At 49.3% G+C, this 14,448-nt stretch overlaps 1 protein-coding gene and 1 long non-coding RNA gene across 3 annotated transcripts in view; one reads left to right on the top strand and one right to left on the bottom strand.

Moving 5' to 3' along the window:
- Vstm2b (V-set and transmembrane domain containing 2B) overlaps positions 1-245 on the bottom strand; it is a 30,468-nt gene extending 30,223 nt beyond the window's left edge. For both annotated transcript variants that reach the window (XM_028892606.2, XM_028892607.2), the window contains exon 1: positions 159-245. The gene's annotated coding sequence lies outside the window, so the exon portion shown is untranslated. The remainder of the gene's footprint in view (positions 1-158) is intronic.
- The window catches only part of LOC114708990, a 55,830-nt gene that overhangs the window by 1,441 nt on the left and 39,941 nt on the right, over positions 1-14,448 (top strand). The gene's annotated exons all lie outside the window — the stretch shown is intronic.

Raw genomic sequence — 14,448 nt, 5'->3', positions numbered from 1 at the left:
CAGCGCAGCCCCACCCCGCCTCTGCTTTGCTTAGGGGGTCCTCCCACCCAAACTCCCGGATTCTTCGCAGTGTGTCCATCCTTGGAGACAGCTGCTCCACCCTGCTTTCCTTGTGTCCCCCGACCCTCTCAGCAGGCCCCAGGGCCTCAACTCCTTACCCAGGTTTGGGCCACGAGCCACACCACTCTTTGGCCCAGACCCGGGCCATGGCGGGTGGATGGGCGCCAGGGGACTGCGAGAAGGGCGGAGCGCTGTGTCCGGCCAGAAGCAAAGCCAGGTGACAGTGAAGACCAGGAGTCCGCAGTATGAGAGAGGGAAGTGAGCGCCCAGCGCTGGGCGAGCAGGTGCCTGTGGCGCGGAGCGCACCAGAGAGCCAGCCAGCGGCGGCCGTGAGTGACGGCAGAGGCGGTGCGGGTGGGGTGGAATGGGGAGCACCAGGCACGACTCAAGGCTCCGGAGGTTTCTGGGTGGGGGCGGTCTTCTTGCCCTGAGAGAGCTGGCCCCTGTGTCCTCGCAAGCTCTTCCCCGCCATTGCCCTCTCTGTACCCATTGCCAACCCCCCCTCCCGCCCCAGGCGGAAGGAGGCAGAGGTGGCGTACACAGTCGCATTCACAGCCCATCCCCCACTTTTGCATCTTCCGTGTCCCTGAACATTGCCTGGCCACCTCCTTACCGCCAAGAGAGTGCAGTCTCCCTTCCTAAGGGTGTGGGTGGATGAGAGATTCAGTCCAGGCACAATGGCTTAGGGGGAATCCTGGAGCTCTCCTTGGGCCTCTCTTTCTTTTCCTTGGGATTCGGGATTCCCCAGCCAGTGGTCTGGTCTGGTCTCTCAGCTATACCTGAAGTTACTGTGGCACATCCCAGTGAACTTCCCCTGCAGGCTGGGGCCATTCTTCTAGTGTCTCTGCCAGTGGGCTAACCGCTAATGAAAAGGGAAACCTAGAAGGGAAATAGTTTTCCATTGGCCATCCTAGTCTAAGACAAGAGGGACACAATCTCAGAGAAGAGGCTGCTAGCTAGCACTTTCTAAACTTTGCCCTCACCAATGAAGACCATGTGCACTGCATCCCTCTGCTCCTCCTCTTCCTAATGTGACTAGTGGGTCATTTCCACGCTCTGGTCACTCAATGATGCTCTTGTAAGCAGAAGACCTTGCAGACCTTTCCTCCAGGGTTCCCATTGCCTCCTCCCTCTACATATCATCACCATTGGCCTGCCTCCCTCTGGACATTCCATCAGTCCCTAGAAACCAGTATAGGTCTGTGAATGCAAGAACTTACAGGCCCCTTGCTGTCCTCAGCTTCTGAAGGGAGGGGGCAGACTTGTATCATGCTACATGGATGCAGAACCATAGCAGAATTCTAAGGGAGCAGTTGGGGAATTGACTACAAGCAGGTATCTGATGGCATGAGCCAGCTCACTATGCATTGTCCTGTCAGGAGAAGTAGTGAGCTTCTTTCCCAGTACCAGGGCCAATAGAGGACTAATGGTCAATGTCCAGGCTTGCTGGAGGAAATGCCTGCAGCTAGAAGGAGTGACCTTGATCACTGTGAAGGTTTGTGGATTCTTTCCACCCATCCTCCCTAGTAATTTTGCCTCTGACATAAGTTGGTGCTACTGTAATAGTAATAGCTGCTTACCATAATGTACTTGTCACACAACAGACACTGGCTGCACTTTCTATCCATCAGTTCTTAGGATGACCACTGAGAGTTGTTCTCAAACATTCTTCCTCTACTCAGAAATCTTCAGTGGCTCCCACTCTACTCAGTCCAAATACCAGTGGTCTCCCACGATCAAATGATTGCCTTCTCAATCTCTACCTTCCCTTCCCTCTGCCTTCTCCTCCTTTCTGTCCTTCCCCTGGCTCACACTCCTTTCTGGTCAATGTCCTTTCTCCAGCAATGCAACACACTAGGCCCACCCCAGGGCCTTTGCATCAGCTGGCCTAGGTCCAGCTAGGATGTTCCTCTCCCAAATACTCATGCTCTGACTTTTGTCAGGAAATCATTTTCTTAGCTAGGCCCAGCCACCTCTAACTCATGTTTAGCTCTGAAGTCTGGTGCTCCTCTTCCCCAGCACTCCTTCTTTGTCCTTTTGTTCTTTTCTTTTAACATAACCACCTTTCATCATAGGATTTACTTATTGTCTTTTCAGCTTTAAAGCTTTTGCCCGCCCTGGTCATTGGGGCATCTCTGGCTTTTAACACAGGGGTCAAGCACAGAGTCTGAGTTAGACAATGTGGTTTCAGCCCGTGTTATGGATGAGGTGGCTGAGGCTCAGAAACTTCCCTAAGGTCACACAGCTAGTAGGTAAGGCTTCAGCACAGGTCTGTTGTACTTTAGGTTCTTTATTTAAATAACAAAAAACCCTAAAAACTTACACACCCCTCTTCCAAGTCAAGAAAACCTAGAGCTTCTGAGAAGGAGCAGAGCCACCTGTTTAACTCTGTGTTGACAGGAGCTTCTTGCCTGCAAATGTAGATTGGAGTGGAGAGCTGTACTAGGCCAGTAATGAACTAGAACACCTTTGGGAGCATTAGGGAGTGCTCTTAGCCCCCTTTGCTGGGGTTTCCTGGTGGTAGGCAGAGACTCTGGGACTCCTACGTTGTTCTGGCCTGGGCACTACCTCTGAAAAGAGAGCCATATTCTTCCTCACCTGTCCTGGTGGGCCAGAGAGCTAAAGCAGGCAACTGTGTATGTATGTATGTATGTATGTATGTGTCCTCTCTAAGGAGTTACTTCTCTCTGGAGACACAGTCATTCAGCCCTGCCCACTGCAAATATCCCTCCAGCACCTGTAGCTGGCATGCATTCTGTTTGTATGAGGGAACCTATGATGGGTATGTGAGAGCATTCCATGAGTGTTTGGTATCCTTCCATGATTGCTCATCAGTGGGGTGAAGAATTGTAGGGTTTCCCTCTCTGTGTGTAGTCATAGATCTGAAGTGCCTGTGGGGCCACAGTGTCCAGAGGCCTCCCATAATGTGCCTGGTGGCCTTTGAACTGGCTATGCCCCTGGGCTTGTTTCTGCTTAGACCCGGCCAGTGTGCCTTTGGTGCCCTTTCACACATGCCCTGATTATCTCTGCTGTAGCTGGACTGTGAGTTAGGCAAGAAGCCCTTGCCAGAGCTGTTCTGGGGATGGTGATCTCTGAAAACATCTTTAACACAGCATTAGCAAATTCTCCTCCTGGCGTCACTTGCAAAGTTTGTTTATTTTCGTGTTCCGTCTTGGAGTTGAGGTTTTGATATTCTCGTCTCGGCTGACCTTTCCTGTCCTTTCCCTGCCACGTGCAGCAACATTGATTTTGGGTAATGTGTTTTGATTTTAAGATGCAGCCTATCCATAAACTTTTCTATCAATAACCCCAGCACTCTGGGTACCAGACAGCTTAAAACAAAACATCAGATTTATGGGGACTTTTATTTTTGGGAAATGTAGTCATTCATTTGCCATCAGTGTCAGGGCATAAAGGCTTCCAGTCTGGCCCCAGGGGGACCCCACTACAAGGACACACATCAGGTCAGGATCCACAGAGATTGCTAGAGAGGGGAAAGGTGGGGGGATTGCTTCTGAGCCAGGAGGAGGGCAAGTGGAAAAGCTTTCATTTTGTGTTCCTTTTGCCCTCCTCTGTCCAGCCTCATTGACCAACTTGGAATGTCAGATTCCAGGAGGAGGACACCCCCTGCATTGCCACAAGAGAGGCTCTTTTATGCTCATCAGACCTTGGGTTGTCACAAAGGCTGCCTGCCCTGTCCTTGTACCTTCTGCAAAGCAAGCATAGCTTTCCATCTGGGCTCAGCTGGTTTACAGAAGGGACACACAGCTGTCAGGCCCCAGGCTCTGGCCTGCCATTGCTCACTGCAGTGGCAGTGGCCCCTCACCAGGTCTACAGAGCTGGGGCTGTTTGTGAGTCTATCAGAGCCATAGTTTACTGGCCTTCGCAACTGCCTAGGGCAGGGGTATGAAGAAGGAAAAGCCCTGGGCCGGATCTACTTCATTACTTTCCAGCATTGGGAACACTTCAGAGAGCAAGACATAGAGGGTGCTCTGCACTTAAGTGAAGAGTTGAGGGGGATGTTGGTCCAAGTTTGAAATTCAGTCTCATAGTTAAGGCTGGCCTCGAACTTGCCATATACCTGCCTTAGTTTCCTGAGTTCTAGGATCCCAGGCTTTGCACCTCCCTCCCTGGTGAGGATTTTTGTGCCTAGAAGAGAGAGTCTGAGAGCTTCACATGGTGTCGGGGCCTGTGTGCAGAGCATGAGTAAGATGGCCTCCTGTGGGGGTCTGCTTAGGGTGTGTTACCATCTTGAGTGTTGCCCAAGAGAGCACAGTAGGAAATAGACAGGAGGATGTGACTGAGACAGAAAGAAGATCATGGGTGGAGGTGAGAGACAGGGCAGCCTTTGGACTTGTGACAAAGATAGCAGGAAGTCTGGTGGCTTGTCTATGGAGTTAGATAGGAGCAGGGATATTGGCAGATCTATTCACCATTGGAGGCAGAGGCAAAGTCATTGCTGTAGACTGCTCTCATGGACTGATCTCTCAGCTGAGTCCTCAGCTTCCCACCTTTCAGTGCTCCCCACTCCTCTTTCCTTTGAGAACTGGTCCTGGCAAGCAGAAGTACCTCCAGCATACTCAGGTGTGAAAACCCCACAGTGCCCAAATGGGGATGAGGGGGTTACCCACCATGAGAGCTGATGACTCAGCTCCTGGGGTAGAAATGACAGCAGCAGTCAACATTGTAAAGCCATACGTGCTGGCTTTTGGTGCTGTGGGGAGGTAGGGTGGGGTATTGCAGTCATTGCCTGGTGGATTTTGAGCCTGGGTGCTGGGCAGAGGCAGAATCAGAACAAGAAGTGACCAGGAGAGTTGAGCACTCCCCAGTGGATTTTAGTTCCCCTCACCCTGTGGGGTGTGTGTCTGTCTGTGTGTGTGTGTGTGTGTGTGTGTGTGTGTGTGTGTGTGTTTTATTTAATCATTCTCCAAAATAAATCTTTTAGACGTACAGAGAATTAATTTTTTTATTTTTAATATTCTCAATGCACTTGGGGTTTTATTTCCCACTAGATCTATTAGTTTAATTTAGTAGGGGACAGACTGTGTACTTAACCAAAAATTGCTTTGACATTATGGAGAATTAAGAGGCTCGGGCCAGATAGATGGAGCTGATCGATCTGCTTGAGATAAACTCTGTTATTTCCCCCAAGAACTTTCTGCACCTTAATGGTGAAGACAGTGACTGGAAAACACATCACTGTCTGATCATGACTAGGCCAGATGGTCAGGGCTCTCACTCCTGTGTCTTTTACGGACACCTGAAGGTCACCTCCTTGGCAAGATATTGTTGGAACACGGCAGTGGAGGTGTTTTGAGGGCTATAATCACTTGTAGCACTCCCAAGTGTCCATTTCTGCCAGCTGTGGTTCCCATGTGAGTGACCAGCCTTCTGAAGAATTGACCTCATATCAGGGAACCAGTGTGAGTATAGGACTCAAGGCATAGAACTGGGGATCCAGGGATGGGCAAGTCCAGGTCTGAGAGCAGAACAGCCAGGAAGTCTTTCCTAAGGAGCAGTGGCTGAGTCTCTCCTCTTGTTAGAAGATGCTGGAATGCTCAGCTGCTGTGGATTGGATAAACTGATATCTGGGCAGTAGCTATGTAAATTGCCAGGGTGGGTGCATACTACAAGATTATGGTCTTGTTTCTCCATCACATTGACCTCAGGAGACACTCTGAATGTGCCAGTTCCATTAAAGGAGAGCCCCAGATCTAGGACCCAAGCTCGTACCATCCTTCTAGAACTGTCTGGACCTTCACCTAGAAGTCTCTGTCCAGAGCATCTCCTTAAGGCCAATAGATGACACTCTGGCAGTCCTAGACAGTTAATTGTAACTTTCCCTTGAAAAGACCATGTTTATACTTGGGTGTGCCTTTCTGTCTGAGCATCTCTTTTTCTCCTGCCCTAGTGGTAACTATGAACGGTGCAATAAAGCAGAGGGTCGCTCCGTCCCTTCAACATTGTCCTGGGCTGTGTGGTCCCTGCAGTTCAGCAGAAGGCTTAGTTCTGGCCTTGTCTAGGAACTTCAAGTTTGAGCCCTGGAAGCCAACTATACTCCTTCATTCTCCAGTCCTGAACAGTCCTGCTGCTCAGAGTCTGCTCAGCTGGCTGGAAACTTTTGCCAGAAAGCCTTCCTGGGGATTTCTTCTCCTTTCATGTTTGTCCTCCTGTGTAGCTAAGTTGTCATTCTGGAAGGTCCAGGTCTGCTTTCATCTCCCAGTCCATCTCTCAAGGGTCTGGTGATTTCTGGAGCTCTACCTTGAGTACTCTGAGGCGTCATCTGGGCTAAGCAGGGAGGTGTGGTGATAGTGGTCTGCTGTTGGCATGGGAGGTGTCAGGGCAGGATTTTCTATATCTGAGGTGGATCCCTGGGCCATTCTTACTAATGCACTAATGCATTCTTACTAAGGCACAGAGTTTCTGTCTTTGCACACTTACCTCAAGGCCAGCATAGGGACAGCTCCACTTCCCTGTATGGGTCTGTGCCTGGAGCTGGCAGACCTGAGGAAACTTACCACCCACCTATCTAGTATGGACAGCTGTTATTGAAAAACCTGTGGCTGGCCTGAACCTTTTCAGAGTGGGAGCTGTGCCCAGTCCATCCTTACACCTGCCCAGACACATTGCTCAGCATGCAGCTGGTGTTCAATGGGTGATGGGTGGCAGGAAGCCAAAGCCATTGTGTGGCCCCTGCTGAGTTCCCAGGCTGCTCAAAGGAACTTAGGCCTTCATGGTCTCATTCTGGGAGCTGGCCCATCTCTACTGTGAGACTAGAGCATGGGGAGTCCAGGATAGCCTCAAGCTCTGCTTTGACATCATCTCTAGCTTCAGGGCCTTGCTGGATACAGCTGTGTCAGTTTTTCCTCTATACTAGAAGAGTCACAGGCAAAGGCACAGAAGGAGCACAGGACGGACGGCAGCATTGTGTGAGGGCACCTGCCCTGGTGTGGGTGGCCAGACTCTGGCCATCTTGACTGCTCTATTGGTGCTTATGCCCAGGTCTTGGAGGAGCTCCCAGGCACTGCTGTGACCTTCACGCCTGAATCACCCCCTCAGACTCTGTCCTGCTGGTAGACTGGCAGCTGCCAATGCTGCGTGGTTTGTGAAATGTCAGTGGTTTAATATCAATTCTGGAGGTTTTATTGCCTCCCCCCCTTTTCTGATGGGATTTGATCCAATCAAGGCTGATCCAGATGATGGTAGATTTGTGTTCCCATCTGAAGTTGACAAAAGGTCACCCTGCCGGGGAGAGGGGCTGCCTTGAGCCAGCACTCCTGTTTTGCTCTTCTGCTAGGCTCTTCCCTGCAGCGTGGTCAGGTGAATGCAGTGCTTGGCCATGTAGAGCCATTGTCAAGGCCAAGGTACCTGGAGGTTTAAGATATGCAGTTGTCAGCAACGAAAGGCCCTGGATTCATCTGCAGAATGTCTTGATACTTCAGATCTGACTTAATTTTTCCCAACAATGTTTTAAAATACAATTTTCCTCTTTCTGGGAAGCAAAGCAAAGGTACCAAATGAGATTCTCTTTGTGGGGAAAGCCCAGCCTTATGTCATGCGGGCTTGTGCCTCTGTTCTCTCTCTAACTCAGCATTGGGGTGGCAGGAACTACATACAGATCTAGACCAAATGGGTCAGTAGGCTCAGAGTTCACTTTCCCTTGCTAGGGATAGGCCGGCCCACATGATTGCAGCATCTTTTTCTGGTCTTCCCAGTGGCAGATGTTTATGACTTTCAGAGTATGGCAGGGCCGGGTATGATCAGATAGAGGAAAGAATGGGAACTGAGGCAGGATAGAAAGCCAAGAAACATGGAGACACAAGGATGGAGAAGGGCCCCTCACCCAAGAATCTGGCTGTTCTCACTAACAGTGTAGAAAGACTTTCAGTACAATTAGCAATTAACTGGTTTCTTTTTTTTTCCCTTTCTAAATGTAAACCTACAATTTAGTAGGAACCTCAGCAGAGGCACCATATTCAGAGAAGAAATATACTAAACTCTCTGTGCAACCATAGTGGCTCCTGGCCTCAACAGATTATAATTCTGCCCAAGGAACCTTCAGAGTCACCTTGTAATTTCGCTGAGAGAGAGAGAGAGAAAGAGAGAGAGAGAGAGAGAGAGAGAGAGAGAGAGAGAGAGAAAGAGAGAGAGAGAGAGAGGTGGCTGAGATTTCTTATCAACCTTTAAGGTATAACTTGAGAGCCACCAAAGTGGTGTACATGGCAATTGCTAAGACAGTTAACTTCCACTCAAGGGGCCCGTGTGTACACTTGGGTAGGGAAGTCTCTGGCCTGCTTCCCTCTTGGTCCACATTCTGCAGAGCCATGCTGGGTTGCCCATGGGGGTTAGTGGATGGAAACCCTAGGCTCAGGTGGCCTAATGATCTGTACCTAGGTCCTTCCCTAGCCACAGAAGAGGGCTCAACCTCCCCATACTGTTTGGGGGCAATGTCCCCTCCAGATGCCTGGAAGACTGTGTGAGATGTTCCAGAAGCCTAGGGCACACTGTGGATTCCAAGACCTGTGAAGACCAGATAGGAAAGGGATGGGGCTCATTGCAGAAATATTGGGAGTGCAGAGAAATCAGAGATGTTTGTCCACAGATACCCTCTGGGCTCTGGAAGAAAGTGCCAGAAGGATCTACTCTTCAGAACAAGAAATTGTCTTTCAAACACTTTTTTTTTTTTTTTTGCGGTGTGTGTGTATATTTTATTTATTTATTTATTTACTTATTTATTTTCAAGACAAGGTCTTGCTCTATAGTCCAGGTTGGCCTCCATCTCATGAATCTTAAATGGTGGAATTGTAGGCCTATGCCATCACACCTGGCAAGCCTGGCCCCCTTCCAAGCCTGGTCCACTGCCAAACTGACCATTTTCTATGTTTCACTAGGTTGACATCCTTGAGGTCAGTAGGAGGAATGCATGACCTCTTTCTGTCCCTCCCTGGGCCCATTGCCATAAACTGTGCTTAACCTTTGAAATGTTCCTAGCTCTGTCCTTTTCTCTTTACTGCTCAGCTGCCACCCTAGCTCCAGCCTCCAGCCTCTGCTGGTTGATGCCCAGGAATCCCACTGTCCTGGCAGTGAGCACTGAACTTCCTGTTTGAAAGGTGCTCAGTAGTCAGTTGGAGTCATGAAGTCCATGCTAAAGGGCAGGGGTCTTTGTACCATTTTCCCTCTGGGATTTGGCTGTGACTACAGACAGGCATCTCTGATTTCTCTGCCTCTGTTGTTGATAGTGTCATTTAGTTCCTAGATACTTTGTCACTTGGGGTCAGAGTGACTCACTGACCTGATGCATTAGAAATCCTTTTGCATTTTTCTCCTCCTTGTCCCTAAGAATAATCAATCATGGAGCATCTATAGTGTGCCTGACAGAGTTGAACTGCAACAAGCATTTCTTGAATTAATAATAAGTGCAGACATACAGGTATTCACTTGTACACAAGTTGCTTTGCTCATTACTGGGACAGAATAGCTGACAGAAGCAGCTTAGATGTGTGTGTGGGATTTATTTGGGGCTCACAGTTTCACTGCAGAAAGGCATGGCAGCTGAACCTGCACAGCCCACAGTGGCAGGGACTTTTGGTATGGTTTGTTCACGTTCTCGTAGAGAAGACATAGAATGGACATCATCTTCCAGGCCTGTCCTCAGTGACTCACTTCATCTAGTTGGGCTACAGTCCCAAAGGTTTCATATCATCCCCAAACAGTCCTCCAGGCTGGGTACCATATGTTGAAACACTTGAACCCATTGGTGCACATTTTTAAACTGTAATCCTTGCTTGTGAGAGAGTCACAACCTCTCCCACCTCACAGATCGAACACATGAGTGGCACAGAACAGAGACTCAGTGTCCGCTGAGCAGCAGAGGCTGTCCTCCAGACCTGCCTCGGTGTGTCTGCTGTCTCTTCTTTCCTTTCTTCCAAATGAAGCGTTTTCTCTCTCATCTCAAGTTGGGGACTATATAGACACTGCCACTGGGTTAGTCAGTGCTGTCTCTGGTGAGCAACTGGGTAATTATTTCCAAAAATATTGACTTGTAATGTGAAGAAAGCTCTTCTCCAGGCCACCCGTCAGCAGAAAATTGCCTCTGGTATTAACATTTCATCAACCACATAATGTGAATTGATGTAAATGCATAATTAGAAATAATAGTCTGGGAAAATTCACTCTTATTTATAAAATTGGGCTTGTTAAATTAAAATGGGAGCTAACGACTTCCATTTCCCCAGTAAAACATGGCCTGGGTTTTGCCGGCTTTGCAGAGGTCCTGGCTCATGTCTCTGGGAGCTTCTGTGCACCCACAACTGGAAGGAGGTAGAGGGAGAGAGATAAAGAGAGGGGGGGTGAGAGAGCAAGAGAGCCCTATGAGCAGGCACAGACATCACCTGTCCTAAAGGTGGCTCTGCAGTCACATGAATGGGCCTCTCAGAAACATCTCAATCACAATGCAACAAATGGCAGTCTTGAGAGAAGAGGACTGGAGATAAAATCCTTGGCTTTCATTTTCCTAGGGGAACAGGGGATAGCTTACCCTCTCACCTGAGTCCCAAGGATGACAAGGTACTATATGGATAAGATAAACCTTGCCTCCACCTTGTTCTTACTGGGCAAGTGTGCCTAGTCTCTGTCCCTCAGCTTCTGACACAGAAAGGTGACCTGGTCCTTACCAACCAGGGCCTCTAATGCCTGGCCACAGTGGTTGCATGGCATTGGAGAGTCTATCCTAAGTTACCAGGAAAGCAGGCCTTGAAACCAGGAGAATGAAGCAGGTGTGCAGATAGCTGGAGCCATCTTTTTTTATGATCCTCTGCCCATCCTTTCTGCTTCTACACCCAGTTGGACTGTGGTTTCTCATCAGTTAAAGTTTTAAGCCTTGATTTAAAATTATGTCCCTCCTGCCTTAGCCTCCTGAGTATCTGGGAATACAGGTCTGTGCTACTACACCCAGGTAAGTCAAGCACCCTGATGATGGGGAAAACTCAGGGCCTTGTATATGCTAGGCAAGCACTCTCCCACTGAGCTACACCCAGCCCAAGCTGGAATTGATACTTTGAATATCCCATTCTAGAAGCCCTGGATCCCTTCAGACAGCTTTACCTTGGCCTATAGTCTGTCCCTCTTCTGAAGCCACAAACTCGGTGATCTTAGCAAGCAGATCCTACATGCTCTGAAGCCAGGTTCCCAAGGGCCTGAGGTTCAGGAGGGTCTTCTTGTTTTATTCAGTTGCAGAGTCTAAGGTGAAGTCAGCAGAGAGGGGACTATACTGTGGGCTTTCTCTCCCCCCCTTCTCTCTCTCTCTCTCTCTCTCTCTCTCTCTCTCTCTCTCTCTCTCTCTCTCTCTCTCACACACACACACACACACACACACACACACATACACACAAACACACACACGCGCGCGCGCACACACACACACACATGCATGTAAACAAGCAGATGTCATCCTTATAATGTCAGGTATAAAACTGTGATAAAGAGGAGATATGACTGAGGGAGCTCCTTTAGCTAGTCTGTGCTCCTGGTAGCCATAGGAGGAGAGCTCCCAAGGCCTCCCCTCTGGTGGCAATGCACTTGGGATCCATAGAGTGGGGTGGGGGTCTCCCTGGTTTAGACAGGACATGCAGAGTGATGCCTACAAGGGCCAATGGCTGTGCCTACTGTGCCCTGCTTCCTTGTGTTAGTAGGGGTCTGAACTTCCTAGGAAATGGCCTATCTTTTTTCTTGAAGCTGACATTCTATAAGGGAGTAAAATTATCCATATTTCACTTTTGAAGTAGACAGGCCTCTAGCCACACCAGGGATGGGTTAGCCCAAGGTCACACAGGGGTCAGGGACCAAGATCTGGTTTCAGACTTCCTGGGGCCTGAGTCCTTTGTGTGGCTGGTGTCCAGCCAAGGCTGAGTGGTTTGCTGGGTAACAAGAGCTGCCTGCTTGCCCCCAGCCCCACCTGGCTACCCAGGGCATTGTGTTGGAGGATGGGGTGACAAGGAGGGATGCTTACAGTCCTGCATGCAGCTCCCCTGGCCTTTCCCTCTTCCTCCCACTCTTCTAGGCCACACAGGTTCCCTTTTCATGTGGAAAGAAAGCTGAGCACTTGTCTCCAGGAACAGCCGGGCCTTGTCCGCTCAGCTGTGGCTCACTGGCCCAGACAATCCCGCCTATGTCCAAAGAGCTCAGAGGCTGACGGGAGCGCCTTGGCCGGGGTCCAGGAACTGCAGGGGGTGGTGGGCTTTGAAGCTTGAGCCTGCAGGATGCCTGTCCTTCAGGGCCTCTGAATTTCTCTCACAGCCTACTAGAGGGTATGAGAGTGGAGGACTGTCAGTGAGTGCACAGTTCCAGGCCTGGCTTCTTTCTCACCAGCTTCCAGGCTCTCAGAGACTACAGGATACATACCAGCAACTATAATGGGACAGGCTTGCATAGGCCTGGGGTCTCAGAACCAAATTAACTTAAAAATGGAAAGAAAACACAGAGCCCCAAAGGGACGGAGGCTTTTTCTTTACTCTAAGGAAGGCAGTGGAGACTGCCAAAGCAGGCAAGTGTGTTTGTCTCCAGCTCTTTGTCTCTTGTCTCCCCAGGGACCGGACTCTTCCCAAGGTGCTTCCTCAGGTGCAGAGCCCTCTCCCAGTCAAGGCCGCCTGGCCCTGACCCCCAACCCCACAGCAACCATCCTCATCTTCCCATTAGTCAGCCCTGGGCTCTGACCTGCTGCCCTCAAGGAAGGTTAAGATTTGTTCTCAATCCATTATTCCCAGTTCCTTGCAAATCCCATGTCTATCAAGATCAGCTGGCATGAGCTCTGATTGTGCCCAACTTTGCAGCTGAGTCTCATGGTGGTCAAGTAACTGGCCCAGGACTGCACAGCAGGCTGTCTGCATCTGTTACTCCAAAGCTTGTCCTCAAAGCCAGCAGGCTCCATTGCTTTTCTGGACAGCTTGGCTCCTGCTGCCATTTCCTCTTCCTGAAAAATGATTTTCTTTATTAAAATGACAAACATTTATTGGGTATCTATCTTGTTTAGTCTTGTCTTTATATTGCTGGAGGGGAAATAGTTCATGAACAAGCAGATAAAATGGAAACCAGTGCTAAAGTCTATATAGAAAGTTGAAAACGGAGTGTTCTATGGCATGTCTCAGTGTACTTTAGAAGCAATACCAGGGAATGCTACCCTGAGAACCTTGCATCTAGATGACAAGGCAGAGGTACAGATGTACAGAAAACAGAGAAAAGCATCCCAGGCAGAGGGAAAGGTCGTGCAAAGGTCCTAAAGTGCAGATGAGTACAGCATCCAGGGAATGGTGAGCTATGGATTTTGGAACTGCAGGAATGGGTGCAGAGTTGGGAGGCGTTGAGCATATGATCATGCAGAGCTGTTGCTACAAATGAGCCTCCTGTGTAGATGAATGTCACTAGACCCAGGTTCCACCACATCTCTCAGCTCTTCAGGAACCAAGGCTTGGAGCAGAGCTGTGGAGGTAAGCAAATAGGTGAAGGATTCTTACAGGTAAAAGTTTGCTGGCCTGTGGCCCAGGGTTGAAAGAGCTGAGTCATCACAGATGTTCAGGGTACAAAGTTACTCTGGGCAGTGGAGTCCACAGTTGAAGGCCTTTAAGTCTCTATGACTAAATGCTACAGAAAAGCAACTTAAAGGAACAAAGATGTTAGTTTCAGTCCTTGCTAGCTTGGCCTCATGTCCTTGGGCAAAACATCTTTGAGGTGGGTGGTTGTGGCAGAGAGCTAGGAGAGAAAGGAAAAGGTCTGAGGGAGAGGAGTGGGAGAAGGAGGCAGAGAGAGAGAGAGAGAGAGAGAGAGAGAGAGAGAGAGAGAGAGAGAGAGAGAGAGAGAGAGAGAGAGAGAGAGAGAAAGAGAAGGCAGGGAAAAGACACTCCTAAGGATACATGGTTACCTACTTCCTCCTGCTGGGTCCCCTTTCCTTTAGTTTCTACCTTCAGAAACAAGTCTGTGCTTTTTTGTTTTGTTTTGTGTTTTCAAATTGACACAAGTTAGAATAATCTGGGAACAGGGAATCTGAATTGAGGGATTGCCTCCATCATGTTGCTTATAGGAAAGTCTGTGGGACATAGTATTGATTAATGATTGATGTAGGAGGGCCCAGCCTACTGTAGATGGTACTAGCCCTGGGTAGGTGGTCCTAAGTTGTATGAAAAAAACGAGGTGAGCAAGCCACTAAGCAGCATAGCATTCCTCTGTGGTCTCTGCTTCAGTTCCTGCCTCCATGTTCCTGTTCTGAGTTACTGCCTTGACCTCCCTCAGTGATTGACTGTGACCTGGGCGTTGTAAGATAAAATTAACCCTTTCCTCCTCAAGTAGGTCTTGGTCAGTGTTTATCACAGCAACAGAAACCCATTAAGGACAGAGCCT

Source organism: Peromyscus leucopus, chromosome 1 (genome assembly GCF_004664715.2).
Source record: "Peromyscus leucopus breed LL Stock chromosome 1, UCI_PerLeu_2.1, whole genome shotgun sequence".
In the NCBI taxonomy this organism is placed as follows: Eukaryota; Metazoa; Chordata; class Mammalia; order Rodentia; family Cricetidae; genus Peromyscus; species Peromyscus leucopus.
Note: the sequence above shows the minus strand (reverse complement) of the source record. Positions and strands in the feature narration are given on the sequence as shown.